A 6,967-nucleotide genomic window follows, 5' to 3' on the forward strand; every position below is an offset into this window, starting at 1 on the left:
GCTGTCAGAATCGGACATTGTAATTGAGGGCACACTACCACGAAGCGGATCACCAAGGCCTACAGACCAACCACTTCACGGCAGCACCCAAACGTAGCTACGAACAACCCGAATTAGCCAACACTGTCGCGTGCCGTGACACAAGAGCCACACTGGCTCGTACGCCATACGGCAAAGACACTCCGTATTCGCAGAAAACCTTAGTTTTCAACGCTTCACGTAGAAAACTGTCAGATTACACTGTGGGCTGAAAAGCCGGGGGCCCAGGGCCGAAGCACAGTGCGGGGGGCGGGTGCATACGGCTGGTTAGTCTCATGCACTCCGCCCCCGGGTCAGGCCGCATGGGAAACGAACCCACAGAGAAGACGTGTCTAAATAGAATGGCCCTCCGAGGCCTCGGGCCACATCTCCCCCACATCCGAGCCCCGCTACCACCACCAGACCTCAACCTCCCAAACACCAGAAAACCTACGTCCTTCTGGCACTCTCACCGCCATCTCCCCCCTCCCCTGTCCGAGCGACCCCACCTCCCCCCGGCTCTCCAGCACCCTACAACCTCGGAGCGGCACTAGGGAAGGAAAAGGGTTCTTCCCTGCACGACGTGACCGCCTCCATTCCCCATCCTTCTCCTCTCCCTCTCCCGTCTCGGGGTTCCCTCTCACCTATTCCCTTGTCCTCCAATCCCCATCCCCCTCGAACTCCTATACCCCCCTAAGCCCTGCCCTCCAAACTAAGCTCAAAGCACTCTTAGGCAATAATTTCCACCGCTTCAGCGCACCGCAGTGCACCTTCTGAAACCAACAGGATTGGGTGGTCGGGTCCCACCTTGTCCCAGCCTCTCACTCTGGGAAAAGGGGGGTCATTTTACCCGTAATTTTTGGTCAATCCACCCGTAATTTGACAGAAATTACGGGTCCGTAACACGTTACGGGTCCCGTAATTTGAGCACAAGGATACAGGTGAACATTTACGGGTGAAGACCCAGTGATTACGGGTGGATTTTACGCTGTGCTGGAGGTTAATTACGGGCGCATGTAACCAATTACACGCAAAATTATGGGTGAAGACCCAGTGATTACGGGTGGATTTTACGTGGTGCTGGAGGTTAATTACGGGCGCATGTAACCAATTACACGCGAAATTATGGGTGAAGACCCAGTTATTACGGGTGGATATTACACGGTGCTGGAGGTGAATTACGGGCGCATGTAACCAATTACACGCGAAATTATGGGTGTAGACCCAGTTATTACGGGTGGATTTTACGCGGTGCTGGAGGTGAATTACGGGCGCATGTAACCAATTACACGCAAAATTACGGGTGAAGACCCAGTGATTACGGGTGGATATTTACGCGGTGCTGGAGGTAAATTATGGGCGCATGTAACCAATTACACGCAAAATTACGGGTGTAGACCCAGTGATTACGGGTGAATATTCACGCGGTGCTGCAGGTAAATTATGGGCACATGTAACCAATTACACGTACAATTACGGGTCGACCCAGTGATTACGGGTGAATATTACGCGGTGCTGCAGGTAAATTACGGGCACATGTAACCAATTAAACGTACAATTACGGGTGAAGACCCTGTTATCACGGGTTACACAGGCAGATATTACTCTGCGATGTGACGCTTACTGCATGTTAAATTAACGATTGGTGAATACTTGCGGCAAGCCTCAAAATGGACGCACACCCCTTGTCAAAGTAGCCTAAGTCTCAGTGTGCTTGTGGACCAAGGCGCTTTGGACTCACAACGCCAACCAGCCAGCCTGACAGCCTGATGCATTCATCTCAACCATCGTCCTCGAAAACAGCATTCATGTCACCCCCCATACAGCAAGTGCTCGCCAAGGAGTCTCACCACCACTTGCAGAGTTCGTGCCTACTCCTACGGATGAAACCCCCGATGCATGACATGTACAGGCACCTATTGGGATTGGTCTGTCCCATCCTGCCTGGGGCCGACATGTGTGTGCACCCCCAAGCGCTCATCACTGCTGCCATGTTACTGCTCACTTCCACCACTGTCGCTGCTGCCACTGCCACTGCTGCTGCTGCTAGCTTCGCTATATTTGCCCGGGTCCTCCGAGCTGGACTCCTCCCCAGCGCCAGCGGCTAGGACCTCTTCCTCACCAGCATCCGACCCACCCTCCGAGCTACCCTCCTCTGTCCGCCCCCTCCGCCCTCCCTTGCCTGCGCCGCCCTTCCCCGCACCTCTGGTGGTCCCCTTGCTTGCACCCCTGCCCCAGCCTGCGCCCTTGTTCCCCTTCTGCCGTTTATTTCCAACCGTGCGCCCCGACTGTAGCAAGCTACATTTCCCTTAGAATATTTTAACGATTACTTTTAACAATAACTGTTAATTTGTTAAACGTTCTGACTCAAGTTTCGTACATGTTCCGAGTTTCGTCACATGTCACGAACTGGGCAGCTGTTAGTAAGCGAATCTAACGGGATGGGGCCCCGAGCCCCAACAACATTATCCTAGTACGGCAAGGTCCGTAGTAGAGATTATCCGGCAGGTAGGCCGAGATATAAGCTACCCGGGCGGGGTGTTCTGGCCAGACACTGACGTATCACACTACTGGGTGTTCGGAGTTCAAGACTCCGCTGCCGCCGTCTCTAACCGTTACGTACACATCTTATGTACGCTAGTGCTTGCCGCTTGGTTGGACTTCTTCCTACATCGACGAGGACTAATAACTCCACGCTTCCGCTCTGCCAGTCCTCCCGTCAGGTGAGCGACTGCTACATTGGTATCGAGCGTCAAGTTCGATCCTCCTTGACGCGATGCGCTACAATAAGGCCACGCAAAAGCGTTTGACTAAATTCCTTAAGCTTCAAAAATCGTATGAAAGGTATCGCGAAGCATCCCTTCAGGAACAGGACCCTGCTGCGCCCGAGGCTACTGAGTCCGACGACGAAGATGAACGCCCTTTGGCTATTCCCAATAAGGAACATCATATTAATAATATTCCTGTTAATTGTCCACAGATGGACGTTGATCCTCCGGCGGAATCGCCTTCGGAGACCGCGCAGCAGGCCTCGCCTTCTACGGGCGGGCTTCCGGCGCGTACGCCAGCGCAGGCTGCGGCAGCCGTGCAGGTCCAAGAAATGCTTCGCGCGGCTCGTGACAATCAATTCCCCGCGCTTCAAGCGGAATTATCTTCCTTTAAGGGAGAGGTTCACGGCATTCTCGCCGAATACGGCGAGCGCCTGGGCGAAATAACCTCCGCCCTGAAGGATGTCCAAGCGCAGCTTCGGTATTTGACACCTACGTCGCCGCCTCCGAGTACGTCGGACACTAGGCGTAAGATGATAATTATTGATGGCATCTGCAAGACGCTGGACAGCAATCTGGCCGCGTTTCTTGACACGGATATGCTGCAGAATTGCGCTTTCCAGGCGCTTCTGCAGCGCCACCTTACTCCCGAAGTCCGTTTGGATGAGGTCAAGCAGCTCTGGAGCGAGGGCATCGCCAAGCAAGCCGGTGGTCCTTCCGGCTCGGCGGCCCCCCCCTCTAAGTCTGCCCGTCCCTCAGAGGTAAATAAGCGTATCCTTGCACCACCTCGTTTTAGTGGAAAGAAGGATTCGCAAATTACTAATACTAAGACATGGTTCGCGCTTCTTATGCAATATTTTGACTTGTCGCAAATGGACCCGCTTGAGCACTTTATGTTTTGGCTTACAGGCAAGGCTCAGGAGTGGGCCGCAGATCTTTTCCTTAAGCACAAGTCCGGCGCGCAACCACTTACCCGCGATTTGTTGCGTGATAAATTCCTGTTACAATATGGGGATGCAAAGCGCGACACCGCGATGGCCGCACGCGATCGTTTGCACGCGCACGAGTATGATATGAAAATAGACGAGTCCGTACCGGAGTATACGCAGCGCTTTTACGATATTGTTCACGAAGCGAATGATATGAGTGTTGCGGATCAAATCTCTTGGTATATCAAGGGCTTAGTTCCTGCACTGCGCGGTCGCTGCGCTACGGACGATGAGGGCAAAGACTGGCAGGATTTAGAGAAGCTAATCCTGTATGCTAGCGGTCAGGAGGTTCGGTGGAAAGCCGGAAAGGACAAAGCACAGCTTGCTGTAGCCCATCTAATGGGTATCGATCCCGGGATCTCCCGGGGGCAATGTATGTATGAATGTATGTATGAATGTATGTATGTATGTATGTATGTATGTATGTATGTATGTATGTATGTATGTATGTATGTATGTATGTATGTATGTATGTATGTATGTATGTATGTATGTATGTATGTATGTATGTATGTATGTATGTATGTATGTATGTATGTATGTATGTATGTATGTATGTATGTATGTATGTATGTATGTATGTATGTATGTATGTATGTATGTATGTATGTATGTCTTAGATTACACTGTGGGCCGCGAGAGCCGGGGGCCGAAGCCGAAACACAGCGCAAGGGTCGGGAGCACACAGCACAAGTCAGTTAGTCTTGTGTGCTCCCGACCCCGACTCAGACTGCCAACACTCTACACAGCCACTCCACAGCCCCTCCTTCGGCCATAAGTCGCCCCAAATGTCTTCTACTGCATGAACGACTAGCTTCTGATGTGGTGCAGAGGCATACCCAGCAACTGGTCGGCGGCTGGTGCAATGCAGTGGTGTTGGTGGTGCCGACAGTGTACATATATTTAACTTTGCCTTCGCGTGCTCACAACATTTATGGACAGTCAAAGTGGCTCCGCGCCCTGCTCACAGAGACACTGGCGCAAATGCAGTTAGGTGCACAGAACGATGGTGGTACGGCATGTGTGTTTCCAGACGTCAGGTGTTGTTTACAGCACACCGTATGGCCTTCGAGGGGGGGGGTCAGGGGGGCCTGCAGCCCCCCCCAGCGACTATACGAATAGGAATTGTAACCGCAAGAAACACCCAGTTTATTACTCTAGGGTACTAGGCCCAAAACGATAAAAAAACACTGCCGGGGATGGTGCGGCAGTGAAAACACCATGAAGGGCTCTCAGGTCCCACTAGAGCGAGTCCACAAGTCTCAGCTAGGGCAAAGTCAAAGGCTCTCTGAAACAACCCCCCAAAACACCACCAATGAAAACGGGATTCGAAGGGAAAAACAAACAAACAAACAAAACTTCGGTTAAGGCAGTCCCGGCAGGGGAGGGCTCCTGATATAACAGGCCAACAAAAAAACCTCCAATAGAGAAAGGCTAAGAGAGCTCGACACCACAAGACGTCTTGCAACCACCTTAAAACAACTGACCTCCACCACCTGTCCCTTCCTGGGCTGGTCCAGGGGAGAAGTAGCCTTATAAAGAAAAGGGACCACGCACAAGCCTGATCACCACTGCAGGGGCCCGGGATAGACCGGCGAAACCACAAAAGTGAAAGTGTTGCCACGACACACAGCTCCTAGATCCTCCAGAAAACCGCAGGGGGAGGATTGTAGCCCACACGGCGCCTCCCCCTTACTGCCACTAACCTGAACGGTTGGTCCTCCAGAAACCTATGTATGTATTGTGTTATGGTGGGAAAAGGGATGTTTGACAGTGATTGTGTGGAGGGATGGGTATTCCCGGCCGGTCTGGTTGCCCTCCCTACCACTCTATTCGTTTGGCATGCATCTGACCTTCACTTGGAGGGGCTCACGGGTAGCGGGGTATGACGTTATGTAGGTAGGTCGTGTCAGTGTATCACATCCCCACCCCAGGTTTAACCCCCCATCTCCTTCCCCACCCCCACCCCCCCGGGGGGTCTTTCCCCCTTGATGCCGGACCACCCTTTTCCTGTGTACCACCTGATGGTCATTGTCGTACTGCTTTCAAATCCATTCTCGTTGTCTACACCCCGCCGAACATACATACATACAGATATCTGAGGTGTTCGAGAGTTTGTTGGTCCAGTACTACGTGGACAAGGAGGAGCGGGAGCTTCTGGGGGCTCTCAAGGGGGCGGTGCGGGAGGAGGTGGAGCGGAGGTGGCTGCCGGACGAGGAGGAGGGTGACGTCACCGGCAAGGGGACACGGGTGCTGCAGGTAGCTGCTGCCGCTGCTGCTACTGGGGGTGGAGGGGGGTGATTGCTGTGGTGTGTATGTGTGTATGTGATGGGGGGACTCGAAGGACAACCACCCTAGTGCTGCTGCCGTACTTCACCCCCAAGTTAACAGTTAACAGAAACACACATGTGGGTTTGTTTGATGTACCTGCAGCATACACGCACATACAGATAGACACACATACACACACGCCCTCCCCATACCTGCCCCGAGGCACCGGCCCCCCTTAAACCCCCCTTTCCTCTCCCCTCCCCTCCCCTCTTCCTGCCCCGCACAGAGCGCCAACAAGATCTTCTTACTGATCCGCGCCTCCCAGACTCGCTGCTCTAAGAACGTGAGTCGCGGCCCCACCCTGGTGGCGCTGGCGCAGCTCTTCCGCCGCGTGCTGTCCAAGTACGCGGTGGAGCTGATGGGGCGACTGCCCAAGACGGCGGCGGGGGACACCAGCGCCAACCCCACGGTGGTTGGGGGCTCCACTCACTGGTGAGGGGAGGGGGAAAGGAAGGGTGGATGTGACCTAGTGGTAAGGGACATGAGGCGGGCGGCATAGGGGGTGTTTGTACGGAGGTGTGGCGGGTGTCTGGAGAGAGAGGGGCCTTGGAGAAATGGGTGTGTATGCACACGTATGTGTGTATGTATGTATGTGTGCGTGGGGGAGAGGGAAACCGGGACGTGGGGTTGTTCTGTCGCGCCCTCACCGTCACCCGTTTCCTGCCGAGAGATCCCCCCCTCACTCCCTCACCCCTCCCATCCCTCACCCCCGCCCGCTCGTCCTCTTGTAGGTATGTCCGCCTGAGCGAGGAGGACGAGCGTGTGGTGTGTTGCCTGCTGGCCACCGCGGAGTTCTGTCACAAAACGACGAAGGATCTGGCGGGGGCGCTGGCTAAGGACGTGGAGCCGCACTTCACGGAC

Source organism: Volvox carteri (assembly GCF_000143455.1).
Source record: "Volvox carteri f. nagariensis unplaced genomic scaffold VOLCAscaffold_135, whole genome shotgun sequence".
In the NCBI taxonomy this organism is placed as follows: Eukaryota; Viridiplantae; Chlorophyta; class Chlorophyceae; order Chlamydomonadales; family Volvocaceae; genus Volvox; species Volvox carteri.